This window comes from Leopardus geoffroyi, chromosome C1, assembly GCF_018350155.1.
Source record: "Leopardus geoffroyi isolate Oge1 chromosome C1, O.geoffroyi_Oge1_pat1.0, whole genome shotgun sequence".
Taxonomy (NCBI): Eukaryota; Metazoa; Chordata; class Mammalia; order Carnivora; family Felidae; genus Leopardus; species Leopardus geoffroyi.
Window position 1 is genome coordinate 45,224,589 of NC_059328.1, and position 27,288 is coordinate 45,251,876.

Below are 27,288 nucleotides of genomic sequence, written 5' to 3' on the forward strand. Positions count from 1 at the left end.
TTAAACATAGACCTACCCTATGACCCAGCAGTAGCACTGCTAGGAATTTACCCAAGGGATACAGGAGTGCTGAAGCACAGGGTCACATGTACCCCAATGTTTATAGCAACAATTTCAACACTAGCCAAATTATGGAATGAGCCTAAATGTCCATCAACGGATGAATGGATAAAGAAGACGTGGTTTATATATACAATGGAATACTACTTGGCAATGAGGAAGAATGAAACTGGCCATTTGCAGTAACGTGGATGGAACTGGAGGGTATTATGCTAAGTGAAATAAGTCAGTCAGAGAAAGACAGATACCATATGTTTTCACTCTTGTGTGGATCTTGAGAAACTTAACAGAAGACCACGGGGGAGCGGAAGGGGAAAAAAAGTTACAAACAGAGAGGGAGGGAGGCAAACCATAAGAGACTCTTAAATACAGAGAACAAACTGAGCGTTGATGGGGGGTGGGGGAGAAGGGAAAGTGGGTGATGGACATTGAGGAGGGCACTTGCTGGGATGAGCACTGGGTGTTGTATGGAAGCCAATTTGACAATAAATTATATTTTTAAAAAATTTAAAAAAATAATTTATATCCCCACCAGAAGTTCAGGAGGGTCTCTGATGTTCTACAATCTCAACAATATTTGTTATGGTCAGACTTGTTCTATTTTTTTCATTCAAGAATATAAAATAGTTTCCCATTATGCTTTGAATTTGTATTTCTGTGAATACAGATGAGGTTAAGTACCTTTTCATGTATTATTAATCGGTCATTAGAATATTCTGATCTGCAAAGTCTTTTTTCAATACGCTCATATTTCTATTGGATTGTTAGTATCTTTCATACTAATTGCAGATATTCTTTGTATACTATGAAAGTGAGCTCTTTGTTGGTTATTATGCCATGAATATATCCTTCCATTCAGAAAACGTAAACTTGTCCCCACCTTACATCATATTCAAAAATCACTTCCAGATCCATCGTGGGTATAAATAAAAAAGACAAGACAATGCAACTCTTAGAAGATAACGTGAAAGAATATCTTCATGGCTTTGAAGTAAAGAGGGTCTTCTTGAGTAGGGAACAAAAAATAGACTAATAAATTTGATCACAACAATAATAAGACATTGTTCATCCCAAACCTCCATTTCGATGAAAAGGCAAGCTCAGAAAAAGGTGGTAATATTTTTAGAGGTGTTTAAGCGAAGCAAATACTCATTTTTATTGGAAGAAGTTAATGATAATATTAAAAGTTGGTTCATTGAGAAATGATAAAACAAACATTATATAAAGATTGAAAAACAGAAGCGCATAATAGATCACCGTTTCTGGGAGTAGTACTGGAAGTAAAGATGTGTGATAGGGCTGGACAAAAGAACTTTTGGGTTTTATTATTATCCCTCTATAGTATTTGATTTGTTAATTATGTGCAGTAGTACTTTGATTTTTTTTAAAGGACACTCTAAAAAGAAAAAAGATGGAGTATTTCTTAAACTCTCACTGCAGTACCCCTGGAATAAAAAATGAAGACACCTTGCAGAAATATAGGCGATCCCCTAAAACAGCAATGACAAACTGATAAAAGCTTTGAGGGATTGTATTTCACAATAAAAATCACAAGACCTTGGGGCACCTGGGTGGCTCAGTCAGTTAAGCATTTGACTCTTGATTTTGGTTCAGGTCATGATCTTAAGGGTTCATGAAATCAAGCCCCACATCTGGCTCTGAGCTGTCAGTGGGAAGCCTGTTTGGGAGTCTTTTCTCTTTCCCTCTCTCTGCCCCTCCCCTGCTTGCACTCTGTCTCGATTTCTCTCTCTCTCTCTCTCTCTCTCTCTCTCCCCCCCTCTCTCAACAAATAAACTTTTTTAAAAAATCACAAGAACTTTGTCTTCTTCCTCACAATATATTCATGTTAATTTAACGCGAAATCATCTTTCATTTAAAGTACTTACATTGTCATTCAAATCTTCAGGTAAATTTCATGCTCAGGGCTCTCCAGCTTCAAGTAGCCTCAGGCCACCCCTGTTACCCCCCTGGAGATGTAAGTAACCCCAGTTTGAGAAGGCTATTTCTAACTTGTTAATGCTGCCTTAATGGCTAAATATACTATAGCTTCCAGATATATCTATTTCAGATGTTAGATAGGGAGCATAGGGTAGTGTAATGGAAACAATATTCATTTTGCAATCAGAAGATGTAAGTTCAGCCCATGACCTTAGCGTGGGCCAGCCACTCTAACCTCCTCAACTATAAAACAAGCCTGATAAATACTGATTTTGCTTACTACACCACAAAATGGTTCTAGCCACAAAATGGCTTATGTGAGAAATTATTTTGTAAACCGTGTAACATTTGTCTTCTAGAGTCGAAAACTCAGGTCAAATATTAATCCCAACATTTTAAACAAAAGTTGGATACTATGATACATATTAGGGTCTTTGTAGCTTCTCTGTCTCCTACTTCAAGGAATTTGCATGTTTTTTTTTAATGTTTATTTTTGAGAGAGAGAAAGCGTAAGTGGGACAGGGGCAGAGGGGGAGGGGGACAGAGGATCTGAAGCAGTCTCCCTGCGGACAGCAGAGAGCCAGAAATGGAGCATGAGATCGTGACCTGAGCCAAAGTCCAATGCTTAACCAACTGAGCCACCCAGGTGCCCCAGGGAGTTTGCATTTGACTTATAGCTTCTCTGTGTCTCCTACTCAAGGAGTTTGCATTTGACTGGGCATAAGTTCCATTTTACAAACACTTACAGCATCCACTCCATATCAGGCTATGTGCTAGGAACTATCGATATACAGTTGATCCTTGAACAACATGGGTTCAAATTGCATGGGTCCACTTACAGGTGGATTTTTTTTCAGTGAATACAACACGGCACTGTTGATATATTTTCTCTTATGACTTTCTTAATAACATTTTTTCTCTAGTTACTCTAAGAATATAGTTTACAATACACATAACATACAAAATAGGTGTTAATCAACTGTTATTGGTAAGACTTCCAGTCAACAGTAAGTTATTAATAGTTGCATTTATGGGGGAGTTAAAAGTTATCTTTGGATTTTCAAATACACAGGAGACTGGTACTCCTAGCCCCCACGTTGTTCAAGTGTTAACTATGCAAAAAGAAATCCCTGTTCTCAAGTAACATACAATCTAGAAATCTGAATTACAGATTTAGTAGCAAAGCCTTTCACATCAGCATGCATGTTGCATATTTTTCTGATTGTGTTACCTGGGGGAAGTCATTTCCCTTTTGGGACTTCAGTTTCTGTATCTATGAAATGAGCATGCTGGGACTTTGCATATATTTAGGATTTATTGATTTCCATTATTCTATATTTACCAGGACTCTTTAATGCTTTTTTTTTAAAAAAAAAAGTTTATTTATTTTGAGAGAGGAGGGTGCAGGGGAGGGGCAGAGAGAAAGGGGGAGAGGGAGAATTCCAAGCGGGCTCCACACTGTCATTACAGAGCCCAACGAGGGGCCAGAACTCACAAACTGTGAGATCATGACCGGAGCTGAAATCAAGAGTCAGACGCTTAACTGACTGAGCCACCCACGTGCCCCTTTAATGCTTGTTTGAAAAACAATCTGCAGCAATTATGGGACTGAATATCTTCTTCTACTTAATACATGAATTAGGGTTCAACCAGGAAGCTCTCAATATTAAGCACAGAAGAAACTGGTTGCACTGTTGAAAGAAGAGCTGAGAAACCAAGAGATTAGCAACAGCAGGCAACTGCTGTCATTCCTATGGCTGGAGCGAGTGAGGTCTCCAGAGCCCCATGGTCAGGGTCACCTGGGTGGAGATGGAACCAGACAGGCTTGTCTAGGGGCCAGAAAGGAGACATAGCCAGGGCCGGAGGCACAGTCAACCTGGAGTTTTCTCTCTCTCTTCTGCCTCTTATCTCTGACGTGTGCCTCCCAGGGCTCAACCCCACTGGAACTTTCTAACCAGGAGGCTGGGAAATGCAGAATCCTCCCCAGAGATACGGAGCAAAGCAAAGTGAGAGTGAAGAATGGACCTGAATACAAACAGCACACAGACTAGTCCCCTCACCATGAGCCCGGTAGTCCTCAAGGAGAGTGCCATGTATTGGAAAAGACCAAGCACATACTGACTAAGCAACAAAAGCGAAAATGATGGTAGCCCTATTGTTTTGTTGATACATGTTACCTAAAATCCAGAAATTATCATCTTCATTTTTCAAATGAAGAAACAGGCTCAGAGAATTAACTTGCCCAAATTCACAGAACAAGGAAAAGTGAGGCAAAATTGGAACCTATACTCACCTGCCTCCAAAGGATGTAAGCTTTCTTCTGTCCACATTAGGTGTTGCCAGTTCTCAGTAAGAGGGGTGTTCAGAGAGTAGCAGAGTCTCTATTTTGTCCTCTGAGAAATGGGATTTGGAATGGCTCCAACAGGAATCCTTTCTCAGTATAGGCTGGCATCATCTAGGAAGATTTCTGTAGAAAAGGTAGGGCTTTTGAGAGCGGGGGAGGGGGGGCGGTTCTTAAAGCATATGTAAGACTCATGGAGAAAGAATACGAATACAATTCCTTGTGTTTTTCTCTCCTTGAGCAATCCCTTCTCTCTGCAGATTTGAATTAAGTTCTGAGCAATGAAACATAATGTTGCTTACAAGGACCCTAATGAGCTCTCTTAGGTCTGTGCTTAGGGTGTGCGAAGCAGTTGTCCCATTACACAGCTCTGGGGTCTCAGAGGTAACCCAGAGAGTGTCTGAGTCCACGCTCATCCCTAGCGCCTTGTGCCCTAACTGAAATGTACCTGCATGTTTGACATTAGCGCTCCTGGACAACTGGATCTCTATTGGCCATACATCTGAGAACTCTCAGGAACACTGTTTATTCCTTGAGAAATCTGGAATGAATTAGGCTGAATAAATTGGCTCTCAACTTGGCTGTTTCAGATGGCAGCAAAGGAATAACATATGCTGCTCCCCCTTCCTTCTCCCCCCCCCCGTTTTTTTATGAAAGGGGAAATGAAAACACACCCATATCCACACAAAAATTAGATTTGGTCAGATCATGCTCCACTGCTCCGGCAAGTGGAAACCTTTGATCAGAATACTTAGGTGTCTCAGAAGAGAGGTAGGATCGCATGCAGCCTGGAGAATGCATCCTAATGCATGTCTGTAACCTGTGTAGCATAAATCGAGTTGAACTGCAGTGGCCACAGAGCCACTGTTGCCGGGGCTACTGAGCAGTTAGCAAACACAACAAAGAATTCTCCTTCCCTAATCCTTTTACCAATCTCACCTTTCTCCTCCTTGCCAGCTGTTCACCCAAAGAAAGCCACGTGGAGCCTTGGAAATATTATTCAGGAAAAAATTAGAAGGAAAAAAAAAAAGAAACAATCGAGCATAATGAAGCATGATTACACCTGCACGTGCATCATCTTAACTGCGCAGACTCAGCTTACAAATAATGAGAACAGCGACGGGTGGCACTTTCGAGCTCCGTGCTAAGTTCTGAGCACATATGACCTCACTGCCGCGTAACAGCAGTTTCATAATCAAAGTACTATTGTTCTCCTCACGTTATGGATGGTAGAATTGAGCCTTCGAAAGTTGGAGGCAGTTTCCTGAGCTACTTTTACTTTAGAAAGTAAAGGAGCCGTGTTTTAACACGAAGTCTTGTGTCACGCATGTCCTGGTCACCATACCGTAGCCCGCGTGATGAGTGTGGAGGCGGGCCGCCCAGACCCCCCTTCAAGAAAGGCTTCGCTGCCCAGCCGCTGTCAGCAGGTGGCACTCAGCTGTCGGCCCCTGTTGGGCTCACCTCAGCTGCACGGCACCAGCTCGCCCAAGAGCCAGTCTTCCCCAGGGCAGCCCGCATCCAAAGACCAATGGGCAGTCCCAGACACGTGGCCACACGGTATCCCATGGTCAGGCTGGCAGGCTTTCCTGTCACCTGGTACGCAGCCAGAGCAGTTTTCCCAGTTGTGACATGTGACGCCTGTAGGACGTGAAGACTCCTGCCAAGTATGTATGTGTAAGCATATACATATGGATATCTTATGGAATATGATTCAGCCTTAAAAAAGAAGGAATCCTGCCATTTGCAATAACACGGATGGACCTTGAGAGCAGTATACTAAGGAAAATAAGGCAGACAGAGGAAGGCAAATACTCATATGGAACCTTAAAAAAAAAGTCAAACTCAGGGGTGGAGGAAACAGGGAGTAACGGTTGATAAATGTGTGAGGTGGTGAATACATTTGTTAACTAAATGGGAAGAATCCTTTTATCGTGTAGACATGTAACAAATCATCACAATGTACATTTTAAATATCTTACCATCGTACTTATCAATTATACCTCAATAAAGCTGAAAGATAGTCTTCAAAATGCTTAAAAATAAACATATGACACAATGCGCAAATCTCTGAAAAGTATATATGTAAAAACTAAGTATTTTTCAGACTGAAGACCGTTTCCAAAATTCAAATTTTGCGCTAAAATCAAATTGCTTTATGGCCGCATTTCTACTTAATATGAAGGTGACAAAGTTCTCAGCTGTCTTTTCCTGGGTAGCCCTGAGCATCACTGAGCAGGGGCAACTTCCCCAAGGTCACCTCAACAAGATGGGACTTCATTCCACCATCGTTTGTTCACTATCTGTCTGCACCTACCTTCAAGCTCCCTTAGGTAAAGCCCGCATCTTCCCGTTCACCCCTTTATCACCATGCCTAGCACAGTATCTGGCAATATTAATTAATTTATTCAACAGTTGCCAGGCGAGTGAGCCATAGATGCATAGAGTGAGCTCACTCAGCCATAGTGAGCCAATCATAGATGATTCCATGGCATCAGATTTAGACTTGTAGCCATCCACTGCCTGGTGGAGGTCTTCTTTCTTTCTCAGTCACAAACAGATTTTCCCTCCTCAGCCCTTGAAAGTGGAAGAAACCCAGGAGGAATTAACCTTTCACTCAGAAAGCCACAAGAGGAAGGACTGCATTAGATGTGAGCAATTGGGAATCCTGCCACCTCAGGACTTCTGTAACATTTTAATGAGGCAGACCTTTATCTATTTCCTTTGCCTCATCCACCTCCCTCCCATATCATATGTCCCTATTGAATCTCATTCTCAACGGCACCAAATGCTGGCTTTCGCATCTCAGCAGAAACAAAGAACGACCCCTTTCCAAGCTTCCCAGGTTCCACACTGCCCAGATAGTGCATTTTGTGAAGTGCTCTCAGCCTCTAGAGGCACTGAGTCATTGTTTCCTTTCCGGGCAACTTCTAAATCATGAGCCTTGTCTTCTCAGAAAACTTACGGCTCTTCATCTTATCCTCCCATTTGATCTCCTAAATGATCCTATGAGGTAAGAGACCAGATGTCATGCATCGAAAGATCAGTGAACCAGGAAATCAGAAGAAAAGGATTTTCATTTCTCTCTACTATTTATTAGTTGTGTGATCTTAGGCAATTCTCATGACACTCATAAAAAGAAATGGGTTTATAAGATTCAGCATTGGATGGATATTTAATGAGGGTCCTTTACGTGTATGGTTCTAGATGCTGGAGGTACAGTGGGACATAAGACAGGTAATTTCTCTTTTTTCACAGAGCCTCCATTCTAGTGGGGTGCAGACAGATGAGAGGCAGCAAATAGAAAAGAGAATTTTGGATATTGATAAATGTTTCTGAGACAATAAAGAAAGTAATGCATTAAACAGTGATCAGTGGAAGCTGTTTTGATTGGGCAGTCAACCTTCACCCCACAGAAGGTGAAACTTTTCCATATCTGAAAGACAAGAGGGCGTCGGTGAAGAGCTCTCGAGCTCTCCAGCTCTCCAGGGAGTGGGAACAGGTATTCAGAGCTGGTCACAAAAGTTCTAAGAGGACGCAAGCTTGGCTGTCTCTGACAGTTCTTACCGTGGGTGGCTCCCATTTTACAGATGATGTTCTTTTTTTAAATTTTTTTTTTTCAACGTTTACTTATTTTTGGGACAGAGAGAGACAGAGCATGAAAGGGGGAGGGGCAGAGAGAGAGGGAGACACAGAATCGGAAACAGGCTCCAGGCTCTGAGCCATCAGCCCAGAGCCTGACGCGGGGCTCGAACTCACCGACCGTGAGATCGTGACCTGGCTGAAGTCGGACGCTTAACCGACTGCGCCACCCAGGCGCCCCCAGATGATGTTCTTAAGGCCAGAGCAGTGAAGCAATTTGCTCAAGAGTAAATGTTGAGTTCTTGGAAGAACGTGGATTCAGACTCACATCTTACGACTTTTAAGGAGAAGGTTCTTCACCACTTAAATTCTTAGACCCTTAATTCAGACCCTCATGACCCCACCCCTGGATTATTTCCGTTGACTCTTAATTGGTCACTCAACCTCCATGCTGTCATCCCCAACCCAACCCCACTTCATCTGCCATATTGAAGATGGCCACAGTTAGGTCTCCAATACACAAATCTGAGCAAGTCCCCCTTCGTTTTCCTTTAAACACATTTTGCCAGGGGCCTAAGGATCAATTCCAAGCTCTCCAACTCATTTTTTAGTCTATTCTCAACAATTCCAACCTCACATTCTACCACCATCCTTCCTCACATCCTCTCTTTAGCCTCAGTAAATGAAACGCCATTTTGTTGCCCACCCCCCCCTTAAACATTTTCTTCTCTTTCATTGGTAAATGCCAGTGATTTTACAATGACCCGCACAAATGACATTTCCTGTGCAGAGTGCACCCCTCCTTTATCTATGTCAGCATGACACTTTTACTATGTGACAGTAGTTTCCATATTTATTGCACTGCTTCATTTACTTGCCCCGCTAGATCTTGAGTCCCAAAAAGGGTAGAAAACACAATGCATTTCTTCTTGTGTCCCCAGGGCTCATCTCTCTTTCACTTTTGATTTCTTTTTTGACCCACGGTTTATTTTAGAAGCGCAGCCTTTGATTTCCAAATAGTTGGGGATTATGTCATTGAACATCTTAAGCTATTGATGTCTAAATCAATTCCTTGAAGCCAGAGAAAATACTCTGATTTTAATCCTTTATTGATTTCCTTTTTTTTTTTTTTTTTTTTTTTTTAATTTTTTTTTTCAACGTTTATTTATTTTTGGGACAGAGAGAGACAGAGCATGAACAGGGGAGGGGCAGAGAGAGAGGGAGACACAGAATCCGAAACAGGCTCCAGGCTCCGAGCCATCAGCCCAGAGCCCGACGCGGGGCTCGAACTCACGGACCGCGAGATCGTGACCTGGCTGAAGTCGGACGCTTAACCGACTGCGCCACCCAGGCGCCCCTGATTTCCTTTTTTAAACAAAAGTTTATTTATTTATTTTGAGACAGAGAGACAGAGAGCACTAGCAGAGGAGAGGCAGGGGTGGGGGAGAGAGAGAATCCCAAGCAAGCTCCACGCCAGCATCGCAGAGCCCCACGGAGAGCTCAAACCCACAAATTACAAGATGACCTGAGCCGAAACCAAGAGACCACCGCTTAACTGACAGAGCCACCCAGGTGCCCCTATTGATTTACTTTTAAAGGCTAGTTCTGTAATCTGGCATATGTTCCATCCTGTTGGAATGTATACTGTGATGTTGTTGGTTGGAGTGTTTCATAAACGTAAATTAGGCCAAATTGATTTCAAGTGTTTTTCAAATCTTGCATATCCTTACTCATTTCTGGTCTACTGTTTAATTAATTACTGAGAGAGAAGTTTTGAAATTCTATCAGTTTTTGCATATAAGTTTTCTTAGAAGATGCATGAACATTTAGGAGTTCTGTTTTCTTATGATTAACCCCTTTATCACCATGAAATATCCTTTTTTATTGCTACTAAAGTTTTTACTCTGAAGTCTTCTTCTGTAAATAATGTAGTCACTCCAACTTTCTTATGCTTAGTGTTTGCATGGTGTATCTTTTTCTATCCTTTTACTTTCCATTTATCTTTGTATATTGAAAGTGGGTTTCATGGATCATGCCTTTGGTATGATCATTTAGAAAGTCACAGCCATCCATATATCCAAGGAAATCTAGGATTTCTCCCCAGAGTTTTATAGTTTTGCATTTTACCTTTAGGTCTTGATACATTTTAAGTTAATTTTCCTGAAAGGTGTAAGGTCTGTGTCTAGAATGTTGGGATTTACTCTGCAAGCTAATGTTACTTTAGAGAAATGTTATTTTTCAGGTTTATTTTGTTTTTAACTTCGTTAGGCTACGTCTAAGGTATTCTTTTCCTTAGGCATAATTTTGTTCTCCAACCAGACTTGCCTCTTCTTGGGTATCAAGTAAATGACCCGGGTGTTCCATGATGTCTGTCCATTCTGGCTATTTGGTACTCAACGATAGTTGTATATGAGCTCTAAGAATTTCTCAGCTTACACATTGCCGGTTGTCCTTTGCCTTTACCCATGGAAATTCAGCCTATACACCAGTGGCTTTCTACTGAGAATATAATGAAAGGTAATCCTATGTGGTTTTCTCTGCATCTGAAGAGGTTCACCCCTGCTTAGCTCTCTCCTCTCTGGGACTCTTTGCAACTTCCAGTCCTCTCTATTGGAACAGTTGTTTTATAACTGCCAAATATAAACATTTAAAAAATTATTTTGTTCATTTTTCTAGTTGTTTACTATGAGAAAGCTAAATCTGTTTCCAGTTACTCCATCATAGCCAGAAGCAGATATTTAGAAATGCCAAGCTTCTGAATGTTAGGCAATCTGGGTGTAAAATATTATCTCCACGTAGCTTTATTTTGCATTTCTCTGGTTATTAATGAAATCAAACATCTTTTTCTAGGTTTATTGGTCATTTGTGTTTCTTCTGCTCATATCTTTTGTCTATTTTAAAAATTAGGTTTTTTTTCATGTTGGTTTGTATTAATACTTTGAATACCCTGGTACTAATTCTTTGCCAATTATATCATTGCATACACTGGCTTCAAATATCTTGTTAATCTTCTTACTTTACAGTGTATTTTGTTTAATAGAAATTTTATTTGGGGTTAAATGTTGATAACTATGTCAATCTCTATTTTTTTCTAATTTAATAATTCTTTGGTGTCTCCAAAAGTTGTAGAGTTTAACTTTAAATATTTATGGCTTCAATCCACTTATAATAATTTTTTGTGTGCATGGTGCGATGTAGGGAACTAATTTAATTTTTTTTTTCTGTTAGTATATACAATTACATCCATTCTGTTTATTGGGATAATTCTTTTTACTCTATTGATCCGAGTTTCCATATGTAAATGGTTCTGTTGCTAAGCTCTGTATTCGTTTTTGGTCTGATTGTTTATGTGGACTTGGGCTAATTCCACATGTTTTTAATTACCAAAGGCTTGATATCTGGTAGGGTAAGGCTCAGCAGTTTGTTTAGTTCTTTCAAATTTTTCCTAGCTATTCTTGGCCCTTTGAGTTCTGGGAAAAGTACTGTCAAGATTTGGTTTTGAATTTGTGAGAACTGGCATCTTTATCGTGTCTGTCCAACTATGGATATGATATATACCTACATTTATTTATATTTTTATTTTAGATTTAGATTTAGATGATTTAGATTTAGGTTTATTTAGATTTCCTTTCTCTCTTTTTTAGAATTCTTTATACTTTTCCTAATAAAGGGAATAGATATCTTTTCATTACACTTATTTCTATGTTAAGTTAAAGTTTTAGTCACTATTTAAATGGGATCTGTATCTTCCTATTACACTTTTCTGATTGTTGCATTTGAATAGAAATGTCTTGGTGTTTGTGTATGTATCTTGTCTTGGCCAAGTTTGCTTAATTATTTAATTAGATCTAATACAGTGCCTATGGATCTCTTCAGATTTTTTTTTTTTTTTTTTATAAATTTTTTTTTTTTTTCAACGTTTTATTTATTTTTGGGACAGAGAGAGACACAGCATGTACGGGGGAGGGGCAGAGAGAGAGGGAGACACAGAATCGGAAACAGGCTCCAGGCTCCGAGCCATCAGCCCAGAGCCTGACGCGGGGCTCGAACTCACGGACCGCGAGATCGTGACCTGGCTGAAGTCGGACGCTTTAACCGACTGCGCCACCCAGGCGCCCCAGGATCTCTTCAGATTTTTAAAAAAATTTTTTTTTCAACGTTTATTTATTTTCGGGACAGAGAGAGACGGAGCATGAACGGGGGAGGGGCAGAGAGAGAGGGAGACACAGAATCGGAAACAGGCTCCAGGCTCTGAGCCATCAGCCCAGAGCCTGACGCGGGGCTCGAACTCCCGGACTGCGAGATCGTGACCTGGCTGAAGTCGGACGCTCAACCGACTGCGCCACCCAGGCGCCCCTCTTCAAATTTTTTAAATAAGACGATTGCATTGTCTACAAATAAGGACAGTCATGTCCTTTTATAATTTCTATTTCTGTTTTTTTTTTTTTTTTCATTTTCTCTTTTAATCACATTGTGTAGGACTCTTACTACATCATTGACCGGAAGCAAAAATCATTCTATTGTTCCATCATCAAGCATAATGCTTAATAGGGTTTAAAAGACACTTTCATCAGATTAAGGAAGTGCCTTCCTAATCAAAGTATTGAGACTTGTTTTTCATCTTGAATGTGTGCTGAACACTTAAATGTTTAGTCTACATCTACTGAGATGGTTGTGTGTGTTTTCTCTTATATCAATGTAATGTACTATATAGTAGATTTTTCTGATGGTGAGTACCTGCCTCCTAAGTGAACATCACTTGCTCATAATATCTTTTAAAAAACCCTCAGCTTGAATTTACACGTGAATATTTTATTTGGTGTTTTGGCATCTGGACCTGTTTTTACGTAATAGTATAGAGATCATTTTGATTGCAATCCACCTTTCTTGAAGGTGGATTAATTTAATATTAATTCCTTTAAGCCTTTCTTTAGGGCTATTGGTTTATTTTAGATTCCTCCTTTTTCTTCAGTCGATTGTGGCAAATTTATATTTTTCCTGAAATTTAGCAATTTAAACAGGTTTGCAAATGCACTCACATAAAATTATTCTTTGTGGGGTGCCTGAGTGGCTCAGTGGGTGAAGCATCTGACTTCAGCTCAGGTCATGATCTCACAGCTTGTGGGTTCGAGCCCCGAGTCGGGCTCTGTGCTGACAGCTCAGAGCCTGGAGCCTGCTTCAGGTTCTGTGTCTCCCTCTCTCTCTGCCCCTCCCTTGCTCATGCCCTCCCTCTCTCAAAAATAAATAAACATGAAAAGATTGTTTTTAATTATTCTTTGTAATCACTTCATTCTTCATGTTTTTTGTGTTTTTTTTGTTTGTTTTTGTTTTTGTTTTTTTTTTTTTACCAGAGATGGTCAGGCATTTTTACAGTGGTTTGAGGATCTTTGCTTTTCATGAAAGTGGTATTCAAGGGGATTCACCACCGTCCTCCCTCCAAAGTATAGCTGCCAAACCCGGTGACTTCACACAGACTGTCACTAAAATTTCCATCCCACGGAAACACGGCCTGATGATCTAACATTACAGAGATCTGTATTATTGTCTCCTTTTAATAGGTAAACAATTTGAGGCTCAAGGAGTTTAAGAGAGCTCTACAAGTTTAAAAGATACTTGTGTGAGGTTTGGCTTTTTAAAAAAGCCACAGTTCAGGCTTTTTGCATCACAAGGGCTTTTCTCAGTGTGTGGCCTCAGAACCACCTAAGGCGGAATCACCTAGGGTGTTAGACTAAAAATTCTCATTCCCGAGCCCCTACTTGAGATATACTGAATCGACTCTCTGGAGGCTTGTGACCTGGGAATCTGTATTGTAAACAAATTCCAGAGATGATTTTTACCCTCTAAATTTTGAGAACTTCTATACCTATAGTAGCTTTCTTATGAAGTCACTTGACAAAGTAGAATACTTAAGAAGTCATTTACTACTGAATTTCCATCCCCTGGTGGCTGGCTTTCCTGGTTCAGGAAATTGTAACCAAGGTTCTCGTGCACTTCCCCCATTTAAAAGAAAAAAAAAAAAAGGTACTGCTGACTTCAGTGTAAATATTCAAACAGGGCATTTCTGCAACTGGCTGAGAGCCCCAGATGTACACATGGGCACTAGGAAAGGAGTTGCACAAATGTGGGGTCATGGAAACATTAGCAAAGGAAATGAAGCAAGCAGACGGATGTAAAAATGGGACTGTTGCAGAGCTCTGTATTACAATGAGAAATATTATACCAAAGTTCCAATAAAGAAGTCTTTAAAAGCCTTTCTAGTTTCTTTATCAGCGGAGCGATTTTTGTCTTTTATCTGTGGTTTGGTTTTGGTCTCTCTTTTGCATCTGTTTTCTTCCTGGATTCTTGGCCGTTCTCATATGTTGATTTTCTGGAAAAGGATTAAAGAAGAACCATCTCTCCTCTTCATTCGTTACCTTCATTGACAAATGCCACCCTCTGTGCTCCATCATTCCCTATGGCCTTCATACACTCACTCAGCAAAGAGGTACTGAAATACTGGCCACTGTATTGGGTGCTGCAGGCCTAGCCCTTGAAGATGGCATACACTACTGTGGGAAACGTATTAACAATTACAATCAAAAGTTGAAAATGTTACCAAAAAAGTATCTCTCTGGATGAGAGGGATGACATCCTAAACTGGAGAGAAGAATAAAGGTAGATGATTCAGAATACCAGGCTGCGTGGATAAGAATCGCGTCTGTACCACTTACTAGCTGCACACCTGTAATCTTTCTGTGCCTTAATTCCTTCATCAGTATTATTGGAAACAATAATAAAGTCTACCTCATAGGGTTTTCTGTCATGAGGTTGGATGAGTTGATAAGTACCCTAGGGTACTTAGAGTAGTTCAAGCTATGTAGTTATGTGTAACTGTTAGTGGTTACAATTGTTATACTTATGCAAGGGTTCAAGGGGGGCCTACTCCATTCCTTACGCAAAGAATTGTGTAGACCATAGCCCAGAGGCATGTGCACGAGGGAGTGCAATGTCCAAGCAGTGCTGTGTGACTGGAGTGTGCGGTTCAAGAGTGCATCGTGCGTGCAGAGTAGGGAGTGTGCATGGGAGTGTGCATACGTGTCCATGAGTGTGGCCTGGTGGTGAGAAGGGGCTTGTGCTGGGGGACCATGGTGTCAGGAAGCTTGGCTGGGGACTGATGGCATCTGGACAGGTAGCAGCTCACAGCGGACCCACAGCATCAGTCACGAACAGCTGGCGTGGGTGTGAATCCCAGCTCTCCTGCTCACTAGCTGAGTGGGCCTGGGCAACCACTTTGCTCTGAGCCTTGCTTTCTTTAACCCCCAAATGCAGAAACTCCTAGAGCACCTCCCACAACAGGCAGTGGGGAGGAAGTGCGTTCACATGTGAAAAGCCCTAAGAAGTCTCTGTCTCTCACGTAGCAGGCTGGATTTATCCGTTAGAAATAATTACCAGACGTTTGCCCCTTATGATAAAGGCACAAAAAAGAAATCTACAGTGATATTCAAACAGGGAATGATCTGATGAGACCTTTTATCCCAGAAATTTTGCCCCAGAAATGAATGAAACCATAATAAATAAGAGACAGAAGAAACAAATAAAGGTCTGCAGTGAAGTCCACTGAGGTTGCATACAGGTGCTAGACCCAAAGTATGGAAGGTGGCTGTCCGACGTGCTCTAGCACAGCCAGTGTTGGCGTCATTTCTGGGAAGCACACAGCAAGAGGCACAGACTCCCCAGCTGTCTCAGAGGACAATCCCCCAGCTCGTGAGGAGACTGGAAGCTATTTCACAAGAGGGGTGGTGACAGAAGGGGGATGTTGGACTGAGAGGGGAGGTCGGCAGTAGAGGCAGGTACTAGGAACATGTTGGCTGCCCTAAAAACAGGAAGGGCTGTCCTGTGAAAGAGGGAGTGGACCAGTTCTGTGGGGTTCCAGGTGACGGGGAAAAAAACCTAAAGATGAAAATGACGGAGAGATGGATTTCAACTTAGGTTCTTTTTCCCTTTTTTTAAATTTAAATTTTAGTGAACATACAGTGCAATATTGGTTTCAGGAGTAGGATTCGGTGATTCATCACTTACAACACCCGGTGCTCATCCTAACAAGTGCCCTTCTCAATGCTCATTACCCATTTTCCCCTCTCCCCCCCGCCCCCCTTCCCCATCAACCCTCAGTTTGTTCTCTATCAAGAGTCTCTAGCGGTTTGTTCCTCTCTCTTCTCTCCCACTCCTGTATGTTTATCTATTTGTTTCTTAAATTCCACATATGAGTGAAATTATATGGTATTTGTCTTTCTCTGATTGACTTGTTTCACTTAGAAAATATATTCAAGCTCCATCCACATCATTGCAAATGGCAAGACTTCATTCTTTTGATAGCTGAGTAATATTCCATTGTATATATACACCACATCTTCTCAATCCATTCATTAGTCAATGGACATTTGGGCTCTTTCTATAGTTTGGCTATTGTTGATAATGCTGCTATAAACATTGGGGTTCATGTACTTCTTCAAATCTGTATTTTTGTATGCTTTGGGTAAGTACCTAATAGTGGTAATTGCTGGATCATAGGGTAGCTTCTTGAAGAACCTCCATACTGTTCTCCAGAGTGGCTGCACCAGTTTGCATTCCCACCAACAGTGCAAGAGGGTTCCCCCTTTTCCACATTCTCGCCAACACCTGTTGTTCCTTGTGTTGCTAATTTTGGCCATTCTGACAAGTGTGAGGTGGTATTTCACCGTGGTTTTGATTTGTATTTCCCTGATGATGAGTGATGTTGAGCATCTTTTCATGTGTCTCTTAGCCATCTGAATGTCTTCTTTGGAAAAGTGTCTATTCATGTTTTCTGCCCATTTCTTGGCTGAGTTATTTGGTTTTTGGCTGTTGAGTTTGACAAGTTTTTTTTATAGATTTTGGATACTAACCCTTTATCCAATACATCATTTACAAATATCTTCTCCCATTCCATCAGTTGCCTTTTAGTTTTCCTGATTATTTCCTTTGCTGTGCAGAAGCTTTCTATCTTGATGAGGTCCCAATAGTTCATGTTTGCTTTCATTTCCCTTCACTTTAATGACATGTCTAGTAAGAAGCTGCTGAGGCCAAGGTCAAAGAGGTTGCTGCCTGTGTTCTCCTCTAGGGTTTTGATGGTGTCCTGTCTCACATTTAGGTCTATCAGCCATTTTGAATATATTTTTGTGTATGGTGGAAGAAAGTGGTCCAGGCTCATTTTTCCAGTTTTCCCAACATCATCTGTTGGAAAGACAGTCTTTTTTCCATTGGATATTCCCTTCTGCTTTGTCAACGATGATCTGATCATGTAGTTGTGGGTCCATTTCTGGATTTTTTATTCTGTTTCATTGATATACACGTCTGTTTTTGTGCCAGTATCATACTGTCTTGATGACCACAGCTTTGTAATATAGCTTGAGAACCGGAATCTGATGCCTCCAGTTTTTCCTTTTTCAGGATTGTTTGGCTGCTTGGGGTCTTTTGTGGTCCCATACACATTTTAGGATTGTTTGTTCTAGCTCTGCAAAAAATGCTGGTGGTATTTTGATAGGGATTGCATTGAATGTGTAGATTGCTTTGGGTAGTATAGACATTTTAACAATGTTTGTTCTTCCTACCCATGAGCATGGAATGCTTTCCCATTTCTTTGTGTCCTTTTCAGTTTATTTCATAAGTGTTCTATAGTTTTCAGAATATAGATCTTTTACCTCTTTGGTTAGGTTTATTCCCTGATACCTTATTGTTTTGCGTGCAGTTGCAAATGGGATCAATTCCTTGATTTCTTTTTCTGTTGCTTCCTTGTTGGTGTATAGAAATGCAACAGATTTCTGCACGGTGATTTTATATCCTGTGACTTTGCTGAATTCATGCATTAGCTCTAGCAATTTTTTGGTGAAGTCTTTCAGGTTTTCTCCTTAGACTATCATGTCACCTGCAAATAGTGAAAGTTTGACTTCTTTCTTGTTGATTTCGATGCCTTTTATTTCTTTTTGTTGTCTCATTGCTGAGGCTAAGTCTTCCAGTACTATGTTAACTAGTAATGGTGAAAGTGGACATCCTTGTCTTGTTCCTGACTATAGGAACAAGTTTTTCCCCACTGAGGATGATACAAGCTGTGGGTCTTTTGTATATGGCCTTTATGATGTTGAGGTATGTTCCATGTATCTCTACTTTGTGGAGGGTTTTTATCAAGAATGGGTGCCGTATTTTGTCAAATGCTTTTTCTGCATCTATTGACAGGATCATATGGTTCTTATTCTTTCTTTCTTTTATTAGTGTGGTGTATCACGTTGACTGATTTGCAAATACTGAACCAGACCTCCAGCCTAGGAATAAATCCCACTTGATCATGGTGAATAATTCTTTTAATGTACTATTGAATTTGATTTGCTAGTATCTTGTTGAGAACTTTTATATCTGTGTTCATCAGGGATATATCTCCTTTTTAGTGAGGTCTTTGTCTAGTTTTGCAATCAAGGTAATGCTGGTTTCATAAAATAGCTTCATAAAATACAAGGAAGTTTTCCTTCCATTTCTGTTTCTTGGAATAGTTTGACAAGAATAGGCATTAGCTAGTCTTTAAATGTCTGGTAGAATTCCCCTGGGAAGCCATCTGGCCCAGGATTCTTGTTTGTTGGGAGATTTTTGGTTACTGATTCAATTTCTTTGCTGGTTATGGGTCTGTTCAAATTTTCTATTTCTTTCTGTTTCAGTTTTGGTAGTTTGTGAGTTTCTAGTAATTTGTCCATTTCTTCTAAATTGCCCAGTTTGTTGGCATATAATTTTTCCCAGAATTCTCTTATAATTGTGTTTCTTATATAATTGGTTGTGATCTCTCCTCTTTCATTTGTGATTTTACCTATTTGGGTCCTTTTCTTTTCTTTTTGATAAGTCTAGCGAGGGGTTTATCAATTTTGTTGATTCTTTCAAAGAACCAGCTTGGTTTCGTTGATCTGTTCTACTGTGGGTTTTTTTGGTTTATATATCATTTATTTTTGCCCTAATATTTATTATTGCCTTTTTTCTGCTGGCTTTAGGATTTATTTGCTGCTCCTTTTCTGGCTCCTTTAGGTGTGAGGTTAGATTGTGTATTTGGGACATTTCTTGTGTCTTGAAATAGGCTTGAATAGCAATGTATTTTCCTCTTAGGACTGCCTTTGCTGCATCCCAAATGTTTTCGACTGTCATGTTTTCATTTTCATTTGTTTCCATGTATTTTTTTTTAATTCTTCATTAGTTTACTGGTTAACCCATTCATTCTTCAGTAGGATGTTCTTTAACCTTCATGTATTTGAGGACTTTCCAAATTTTTACTTGTGGTTGACTTCAAGCTTCATAGCATTGTGATCTGAAAATATGCATGATATGATCTTGATCTTTTTGTTCCTGTTGAGGGCTGATTTGTGACCCAGTATGTGATCTATTCTGGAGAATGTTCCATGTGCACTCAAAAAGAATGTGTAGTCTGCTGCTTTAGGATGAAATGTTCTGAATATATCTGTTAAGTCCATCTGGTCCTGAGTGTCATTCAAAGCCATTTTTTCCTTGTTGATTTTCTGTTAGGTGATCTGTGCATTGTTGTAAGTGGAGTGTTAAAGTCCCCTACTATTTTTGTATTATTATCAGTGATATTCTTTATGTTTTTTTAGTAACTGATTTATATATTTGGGTACTTCCAAATTGGGGCATAAATATTTATAATTGTTAGATATTCTTGATGGATAGACCTGTTAATTATGATATAATGCCCTTCTCCATCTCTTGTTACAGTCTTAGTTTTAAAATCTAGTTTGTCTGGGGCACCTGGGTGGCTCAGTCGGTTAAGTGCCGACTTTGGCTCAGGTCATGATCTCACAGTTCATGAGTTCAAGCCCTGCATCAGGCTCTGTGCTGACAGCTCAGAACCTGGAGCCTGCTCTGGATTCTGTGTCTCCCTCTTTCTCTGCCCCTCCCTCACTCACGTTCTGCCTCTCTCTCTTTGTCTCTCTCTCTCTCTTCCTCTCAGTAATAAAGAAACATTAAAAAATAAAATAAATAAAATAAAATCTCATTTGTCTGATGGAAGCATGGCTATTCCGGATTTATTTTGACATCCATTAGCATGATAGATGATTCTCCATCCATTCGCATTCAATCTGCAGGTGTCTTTAGGTCTAAAGTGATTCTCTTGTAGCCAGCATATACATGGATCTTGTTTTTTTAATCCATGATGATACCCTGTGTCTTTTTATTAGATCACTTAGTGCATTTACATTCCAAGTGATTATTGAAAGATATGAATTTAGCCATTGTGTTATCTGTAGAGTTGGTATTTCTGGTGATGCTCTCTCGTCTTGTGACTCTTTGTTGCTTTTGGTCTTTTTTTTCCCTCCATTCAAAGAGAACTCTTAACGTTTCTTGTAGGGCTGGTTTTGTGGTCACAAATTCCTTTAGGTTTTGTTTATCTGTGAAATTTCTCTCTCCTTCTATTTTGAATACCAGCCTTGCTGGATAGAGTGTTCTTGGCTGCATATTTTTCCCCTTCAGCACATTGAATATATCCTTCCAGTCCTTTCTGGCCTGCCAAGTTTCTATGGACAGATTTGCTGTGAGTGTGATCTGTCTGTCTTCCCTTGTAGGTTAAGGACTTTTTTTTCCCCTTGCTGCTTTCAGGATTCTCTCCTTGTCTCTGTATTTTGTGAATTTGACTATGACATGTCTTGGTGATAGCCAGCCTTTGTTGAATTTAATGGGAGTTCTCAGATTTTTAAAGTTTTTATTTTAATTCCGGTTAGTTAGCACACAGTGCTATATTAGTTTCAGGTGTACAACAGAGTGATTCAACACTTCCATACAACCCCAGGTGCTCATCACAAGTGCCCTCCTTAATCCCCATCACCCATGTCACCCATCCCTGCTCCCCTCCCCACCTCCCCTTTGGTGACCATCAGTTCGTTCTCCATGATTAAGAGTCTGCTTCTTGCTTTGGCTCTGTCTCATTTTTTTTCCCTTTGCTTGTTTGCTTGGTTTCTTAAATCCCACAGATGAGTAAAATTATATGACATTGGTTTTTTTCTGATTTCAGCGAGCATTATACTCTCTGGCTCCATCCATGTTGTTGCATATGGCAATATTTCATTCTTTTTCGTGGCTGAGTAATATTCCACGGTGTATATATACACCACATCTTCTTTATCCATTCATCTATGGATGGACACTTGGGCTGCGTCCATATCTTGGCTATTGTAAATAACGCTGCCATAAACACAGAGGTGCGTGTATCCTTTTGAAATAGTGTTCTTGTATTCTTTGGGTAAGTACATAGTAGTACAGTTGCGGGATCATATGGTAGTTCCATTTTTAACTTTTTGAGGAACGTCCATACTGTTTTCCACAGTGGCTGCACCAGTTTGCATTCCCACCAACAGGGCACTGGGCTTTTTTTTCTCCACGTTCTTGCCAACACCTGTTGTTTCTTTTGTTGTCGATGTCGACTCAGTTTTTAAAAGGTAACAACATGGTCAGCTTTTAGTGATCACATTCAATATCTCAGAAACTGTCCTCAATGCTTTACTGAAATTCTTTCATTTAATGTTATAACAACCCAATGGATTACACACTGTTGAATAGATGAGGAAATGGAGACAGACACAGGAGACAACTTACTCAAGTCACGTAGGAAACACATGGCAGAGCAGAGACTGGAGCTCTCCCTCTAAGGATTACCCACCATAGCCTCCACACAAGCCATACAAAGCTGAAACGGAAGACCTCAGTGGGGCCCAGGGCATCCCTCCTGCTGTCACCAAGCTCCTTCGTGATCAATCTTATTTCTAACATGAGGCCTTCCTGACCCAGGTTAGTTGTCCCTGTTAAATTTAAGATGTCCCTGTTAGAGTTTCCCATGACACACTGTTCATTCCACTTGAGAATCTTTACCAAAATTGTATGAATTGTTAACTTTTTACTTTCTCACTAGGCTCCAAGCTGTCTTGTTCTTCATCATATCTTAGTGCCTCGACTATGTCTGGCTCAGAATATGGGCTCAGGAACTTTATCAGTCATAATTATCCAAAAAATAGAACCAGTAAGGTGTGTGTATGTGAGAGAGAGAGAGGTACAGAGAGACAGATGGAGAGACAGAGAGACACAGAGAGACAGAGAGAAAGGGGAGAGACTTTAAGAAATTAGATCATACAATTGAAAGGCAAGTTCAAACTCTGCAGGACAGCCTGGTAGTTTGGCGACCAAGGAAGAGTTGATGTTATAGTCTAGGGTCCAACAGCAGTCCAGAAGCAGAATCCCTTCTTCCTCAGAGGACCTCCTTAAGGCCTTTCACTGATTAGGTAAGACCCACCATGTCATAAAGGATATGCTGCTTTACCCAAAGTCTACTGATGTAAATGTTAATCACATCTTAAAAATCCCTTCACAAACCTATGGCACCACAGCCTAGCCAGGCTGACACATAAAATTAACCTTCACAGTAACCATAGTTACTTTTTGAATAAATGAATAGTACATTACCCAATACTGGAGAGGTTCACATTAAAATAAGTTGACACATTGTGCATGCCATTCAAATATCTGAATGAACTAGATTGGTTTTAAGATGTCTCTATTTTCTGTTGTGTCATGATATGTCTCACCAGAGAAGTTTTAGAACAGGAGAAAAAGAATTTTCACATGATTCCAATGGTAGCAAGCTATTCCTCTAGCTTTCATACAATGTGTTTACTGCTGTGCATTTAATCCATAACAATTTTGATTTTTTTCTTTAATGGAAGGAAGTAGTATCTAAACATTTTTATTAAAAAATTTTTTAACTTTCTGTTTTAATTTTATTTTTTGAGAGACAGAGAGTGACAGAGCACAAGCAAGGGAGAGGCAGAAAGAGAGGGACACACAGAATCCGAAGCAGGCTCCAGGCTCTGAGTTGTCAGTACAGAGCCCTATGTGGGGCTTGAACCCATGAATGGGAGATCATGACCTGAGCAGAAGTTGGATGCTCAACCAACTGAGCCACCCAGGTGCCCCCAGACATTTTTTTTTAATTGAGCATATACCTATGTACAGGCCACTGGAAACAACAGACAATATCGCCAGCCTTTAGAAAGCTTCTATTATAGTGGGATGGTGAGGAGGATAATAATAAATAGTAACTAAGTAAACTATAGAGAATGGCAGATGATGATAAAGTAGGGAAGGAAATCGGAAACACGGAGTCCAAGGTGAGAGCAGGACAATGATATTTTCAATGGAAAGTCATAGAAGGCCTCACTATGAGGTAAAGTTTGAAGAAAAAGCTAAAAGTATAGGATCTAGAAAGTCATGTACATATTTAGGAGTAGAAGAAAGATTTCAGGGAGAGAAAATAGCATGTGCAAAGGCCCTGAGGTGAATTTGTCATGCTTGATCAAGAATAACTAGGAGGCTAATATGGTTAAAGGGTAGAAAGAAGTAGATGTCAAAGCCACAGGGGTCATAAGGGCTTGAATGTATAGGGCTTGATGGAGTTATATGCAGGTTATGAGGATTTTGACATTGACTCAGGGAGAAGTGCGAGTCACTGGAGGGTCTCGAGAAGAGGAAGACATGATCTGATTAAAATCCCGAAGACCACTCTGGCAGTAATGTGAAGAATATGGCTGGAAGCTCTATATATGCCAGGTGTATCCAAACTGTTACATAAATTCCCAACTCACAGCTCCCTACAAGGACCACCTGTCCATTTTACATGGTGTGGTTTTGTTTTAAACAAGTTTACCGTGGTATCATTGACATAAAATACACCACGTGTAAGGTGTGCAAACTGATATGTTTTGATGCATGTATATACCTGTGAAACTATCACCATATTCAAGATAGTGAAATACCCGTTCCTTCCATAGTTCCTCAGATGGTGTGTTTTTATTTTACTAATCGCATCACCCAGTTGCTGTTTTAAGAGTGGGGTGGGGTGTAGAATAAAGGCAACCGCCATTTGTTCTATATTCTTGCCAAGAACCTGGACACCCTCCCATATAGCTGTGATGGTGGGTTTCCTTCCTCCTGTGCTTACTTTAGGAATACCTAGAAGGGCATGTGCAGGCCAATTTCAACTGTTCCAAAACTTCCATTGCATTTTGAGAGGTGTGGCCTATAGCTGTGAGCAGAGAGAGTGACCCGTGTTTTATGTGGCAAATATTTTTTGCCAAGATTGTTTGAATGAAGCACACCCAGCCTTTTGTAGCTATTTTGGTCCTGCTATAGGGAAAGTAAGCTATTTGGTTTGGAAATGCCTAGGTTTCTGACAGACAAATATAAGCCAGTTAAGATGGATGAAAAGATGTGGCAGAAGGAGGAACTTTTCCCCCTAAGGAATCCACATCATTACCCTTGGCAATAAATCCACACTTGAAGTTAATGAAGAAATACGGACAAGTTGTTTTTTGCTTCCTTAGTTCTACCTTCGATTCTCCTCCCACCGTACCTCGCATCCCTGGGGAGCAATATATTTTCTTACTAGGTGAGAGGAAATTCCTGAATAACTTCATAATATGCCTTGCCAGTATTATCCACCACGCCTTGGAATTTCCTTCCACCCTGTGCGCTGCCTCTCCAAGTTGTTTCTCACCCTGGCCAGATAATGGATTTTTCTCCTCTTACTCTGCACTGACTCCTCAAGGATCTCATGACTTTTATTATTGCCCAAATAGCCTGAAAAGAGTCATTTTCTCAAGTCCAGATCCACCTATCCTCCATGTTTATTACTGAATTTTTTGTTCAATAATCATTTACAGAGCATCTACTGTATCAGTCAGGTCCCAGTAGAAAACACATGACACATATACAAACTGAGAGAGCTGAGAAGAACTCAACGCAGGGATGACGTTCAAGATGTGAGTGAGTGAGTGCAGGGAACCTAGGAGGAATTACTGTAGGATCCTGGATGCAGTAACCATAGGATTCGTGATCTCCCCTGGGCCTAAAGGGGCAAGAGGGAGAATGAAGAGAACCTGAGAGAGACAGGGAGGGGGAGAGACTCACTCCATGGGAACCTTGGCCTCCAGTTAAGGGATGAAGCCAGCTCACAGCATCCCGGCCAGGAGGTAGCCTGGGGCGTTAACACCCTGACCTTACTCTGCTCTTCTTCCAATCTTGGGTCATGTTCACCCTTGACAAAGTTCATTCAGGGCAAAAGGAAGCCCATTGATACCAGTCATACAGGTCGGCCCTTCAGGGCACAGAGCCTAGTAGAGAGTGGATCTGGAGGGCAAACTTCTGCACACCTGCTTCATGACAAACAAAACACACTGCACTGCTTACTGAACAAACACAGCCTCCTACAGGAACATCATGCAAGTGGTCGAAAATGGGATTCTTTAATTACCACGAAGCTGCTCCTCAATCTTGGTGCCACCATCTGCAGGGACACTCAAATCTGAAACCCATGAGATCTGGGCATCATTCCAGGCTCTCCCTCTCTCTCATGCTCCTGCCCTTCTCTCCATGGCTATGTTACCAAGAGCTGCCATTTTACCCCGAAAATGTTCTAAATCCATAGTCTCCTCTCCATCCCTACGGTCATTGCCCCCCAGACAGGCCCGTGCATCTTTTATCTTGTTTATCACGCAAGCAACTTCCACTCTCTAAATCTTCCCCACATTGCCACCACAGTGACTTCTCTAAAACGTAATTCCTTTTACTTGTTGATCATGTCTCTTGCACTAGAATATAAGCCCCACCGGCGTGGGAGTTATGTCTCTTTTGTTCACTACCCTATTCTCAGCAGGTACATACGGCATCAGGTGGTTACTCAAATATTTGCTGAATGTGAATATGCCACGTCACTCCCCTGCCTAAAATATCAGTGACCTCCCATTGCATCTGCAGTCATACAGTCATTATTAGGATTAGAAACTATTATTTCTTGAGTACAGTAGCATGGTTAATGCTTGTAACTATGAAGTATGTAGTATTACTATCTCCAGTTCATATCTGAGGAGACTGAAGGTCAGAGAATTCACACGGTAAACCAAGGGGAAAACTGAAAAGACCTAGAAGACAGCAGACCCATCAGATGGAAAAAGGCTGAATCCCTGAATCACTGTGTAGAGGGTTACCATCCAAACCATTCTATTAAAGGGTTGTATGAGAAAGAAATGTGTCTACTGTGTTGATCCTCTCATATTTGGGCACTGATTTTTTATAACAGTTAATCTATTACGATGACTCATGTAACTACTACTCAGGATGAATTTCTATGTCAAAAACCTATAAAGAAAATTACACTAAGCTAGACAGCCAACAAAACCAACAAATATGCAGAGTTGCTTTTCTCTGATTTAAATAAAAGTATCTCCAAAGGGGTTAATAAAATTTCCAAAGGGGTATAGAGAAGAAATGATATTCACAGAAATAAGAAGAGATTATTAAAAGAAACCTAGGAAGATATACGAGATGGGATATGAAAACAACTGAATCTGAAAATCCAACATGGAAAACACAGCTGTTGCTCCACGAATCTACCCAAGGACCTCCTGGTTGCTTCCAAGTTCGGGCAGTTACGAAGAAACTCCTATGGACATCTGTGTGCAGGTTTTTGTGCAGACCTAAATTTCCAAGTCCTTCAGGTAAATACCAAGGAGTGCTATTGTTGGATCATACAGTAAGAATGTTTAGCTCCGTAAGGTACTGCCAAACTGTCTCCCAAATATCTGTGCCATTTTGCATTTCCACCAGCAATGATGAAAGTTCCTGTCGCTTCACATTCCTGCCAGCAATTGGTATTGTCAGCGATCGAGATTCTGGCCATCCTAATAGGTAGTAGTTGTGTCTCGCTGTTGTTTTCATTTACGTTTCCCTGATGACATATGATACGGAGCATCTTTTCACATGCTTATTTACCATCTGTACATCTTCCTTAGTGAGGTATCTGCCCAAGTTTTGGGCCCATTTTTAAGTTGAGGCGTTTTGTTTTCTTATTGTTGCGTATTTAGAGTTCTTTTATATTATGGATAACAGTCCTTTGTCAGATGTGTCTTTTGCAAACGTTTTCTCTGTCTGTGGCTTGTCTTCTCACTCTCTTGACATTGTCTTTTGCAGGGCAGAAGTTTTCAGTTTTAATGACGTCTAATTTATCCATTATTCCTGGTAAAAAAACAAGGTTCAACAGTAGTACCTAAGTGGCTCCAACAGTTAAGCATCTGACTCTTAATCTCAACTCAGGTCTTGATCTCAGGGTTTTGAGTTCAAGCCCCATGTTGGGCTGCATGCTGGGAATGGAGGCTCTTTTAAAAAAATCAACTAAGTAAGTTTCAAAAATCTTATTGACTTCATTCAATGATTTATAAATCAGGTGACATCCAACCTAGCAGATAAAAAGGTGCTCTAAGGTACTGTACAAAATGAAAGACTTT

General features: G+C 40.6%; 1 long non-coding RNA gene across 1 annotated transcript in view; it reads right to left on the reverse strand.

The window, feature by feature from the left end:
- LOC123597954 overlaps positions 1-27,288 on the reverse strand; it is a 79,913-nt gene that overhangs the window by 4,012 nt on the left and 48,613 nt on the right. The window contains exon 3 of the long non-coding RNA XR_006712322.1: positions 4,292-4,465. This is a non-coding gene — a long non-coding RNA (uncharacterized LOC123597954). The remainder of the gene's footprint in view (positions 1-4,291; positions 4,466-27,288) is intronic.